This window comes from Mastomys coucha, unplaced genomic scaffold (genome assembly GCF_008632895.1).
Source record: "Mastomys coucha isolate ucsf_1 unplaced genomic scaffold, UCSF_Mcou_1 pScaffold22, whole genome shotgun sequence".
NCBI lineage: Eukaryota > Metazoa > Chordata > Mammalia > Rodentia > Muridae > Mastomys > Mastomys coucha.
Genome location: NW_022196905.1, coordinates 43,585,403 through 43,588,154, shown reverse-complemented (window position 1 = coordinate 43,588,154; position 2,752 = coordinate 43,585,403). Strand labels below are relative to the sequence as shown.

Below are 2,752 nucleotides of genomic sequence, written 5' to 3'. Positions count from 1 at the left end.
GTTGGCAGTTAGTGCCATTTTCCTTGCTGTATCAGACTGAGCCTAGAGACATAAGGATATCAGATATAGAGACACAGAAGTTCTCAGGGTGGAGTTAGGGGGCTATACCTATATTAAACATTCTATGGCCAACTGATGGATTATAACTTTGTGATTGTGGAGATTTGCAATGTTGCAAAAGTAACTATCTTTAGATCTGCTTAATGATTACTTATTGCCCTCCTCTCTGTCTAACCTAACATTCTTAAACTATTAAAGTTAAAACCATTTGTAATGTATTAATAATTAGCAGACTGCTAATTTCTATTAACCCAAAAGCTAAGAAAATCTTCAGAAAGTATCTGAAATCTATAGCAGAGATTGTTTAATTTACTGTAACCTACCTCACTGAGAGATCCAGTTTGGGTCATAATCACTCATTAATCAAGGATAAATTCCTTTCTTTGGTGACAGCCATGTTTTATATTCACAGAGATCATTAAATGAGGGAAGACCCTTAGGGCAGAAGAGCTGGTTTAGATCTGACACATTGGAGATAGATAGTAGAACACCCCTCCTTGAGTGAGAATGCTCTATACCTGGTCTCTTCTTAACATGTCGTTTCAGCATAGGGCTAATCCTATGCTGGGCTCAACAGAAAGGTAGTAGGTATATGTCTGCTCAGTCATTTCCACTGTGAGCAATAAGGTGGGGAGTGGTGGTTCATATAACAATTTTAAGTAGTTATGTACTTAGGTAGCAAGATACTTGCTCTGGGTTAGAAAACTCAGGTATCTTCAGATTCATAGGTAGTTCAATGATCTCGTTAAAATACAAACCCGACACTTGATTGTTCATAAGCTATCAATTTACTTTAATGTCTTTTCTGTTTTCTTAAGGTCCTGGTTACTTATTCATTATGAATGTTATTAATTTTTAGTGCTTCAATATAACTTGAGTTAGTAGAAATAATTCAAATTTATATGTAGTTAAAACAGGTTATATGAGTAAATGACAGATACCAGGAAAGCAATACAGAATTTCCATAATAGTTAAAGGGAATAAAACCTTACTGGTTACATTAACCTTGCACATGGGAAACCTCTGGTACCATCTACACTCTTTTATAGTTCATGCATGCTTTGATTACTGTATACTCAATACAGGCCACCAGGTGTGCTATCAGTAATGATTCATAAAATGTAGCAAAACATTTTTTATGTGTTATGGAATATATACTTTTGCATCTTTAGGGAAAATCTTACTGTAGCTTGTTTTTCAGCCAAAGCTCCATCAAGTAGTTTTTGATCTAACTGAAAGCACTGCTCATGTGGAGGCCTCTCTGTCTAAAGCATTGAACTTAATTCTTGTTTAGTATAAAAATATATCATTTGTGCTCTCTCTCTCTCTCTCTTTCTCTCTCTCTCTCTCTCTCTCTCTTTCTCTCTCTTTCTCTTTCTCTCTCGAGCTGGATGGCCTCAGCCATGAACAACACAGCAATGGCCAAGATTAAGGCTCGGGACCTGCGTGGCAAGAAGGAGGAGTTGTTGAAACAAGTGGATGATCTGAAGGTGGAATTGTCCCAGCTTCGCGTAGCCAAAGTGACAGGCAGCGCTGTGTCCAAGCTCTCCAAGATTCGAGTCCTACGAAAATTCGTCACCCCAGTCCTCACTGTCATTAGCCAGAGTCAAAAAGAAAACCTCAGGAAATTCTACAAGGGCAAGAAGTACCCCTGGACCTGCTACTCAAGAAGACTAGAGCCATGCGCTGCCAGCTCACCAAGCACAAAGAGAAGCTGAAGACCAAGAAGCAGCAGCTGAAGGAGCAGCTAGCTGTACCCATTGTGCAAGTATGCAGTCAAGGCCTGATATGACAGACAATAAAGTGCAAGACTCACTGGCAAAAAAAAAAAAAAAAAAAAAAAAAAAAAAAAAAAGGTATCATTCATTGAGGATTTACTAAGTGCTAGTAATTCAACTAAATACATTGTTATACTTATTACAACATAGATTATTAAGCCTCTTATTAACCATCACAACAATCCTGCAACAGAGGTTTTGATTTTATCCCAGTTTAACAGCTATAAAAATTGAGGCATGTAGAATTGATGTAAGATTCCCAAAGTCATATTGCCAGTAGATGTTGGAACTGGAGTATGAGTTCAGACTTGGCTCTGAGAAGTATTATATTTATGATATTGGACAAGTTAATAGTCTAGACCTGTTTCTCAGCTAAAGAAATGAGTGTCATGTAAGAATAGTAATGCTAAGAATACTAACTGACAGCCACCATTGGCTAGGTAATTTCTAGATGTTGACTGCAATGTTGCAAATGTCATAGATACTATGCTTAAGCAGACTAGCTTGTCTCTTGGCTTAGCAACTAGTACATACTTACTGCCTCCCAGAAGTTGAATAACTTATTTAATAGTTTCTCTCTCTCTTTTTATTTAACAACTACATGTTATTACAAATAAAATGTCTCCAACTAGCTCCTTCAAATTTATTCTAAGATAGATTAGAGTCAATGTTCTAAGTAAAAAATTGAAGGGATTCTTGTTGGAATAAGACCGAGCTAGAGTCTTTCTGTCCTCTCAGGGACAGTCTCCCATCGTTTCAAGGTGGATTGTGGGAAACTCACAGCCATATACTTGCATCCTTAGAATTGTTTCTCTTGAATTACCATGTGTCTCTACCTTAAGGTTTTGTGGAAGGTCACATCAGGAATCATTCAATATTTATCATTGTATTTGTTGTAAAAGCACTTCTGAGAA

The 2,752-nt window shown here is 37.1% G+C and overlaps 1 pseudogene; it reads left to right on the top strand.

The window, feature by feature from the left end:
* Nucleotides 1–1,478: 1,478 nt before the first annotated feature.
* LOC116070500 lies at nucleotides 1,479–1,879 on the top strand (annotated as a pseudogene).
* The last annotated feature ends 873 nt before the right edge of the window (nucleotides 1,880–2,752 follow it).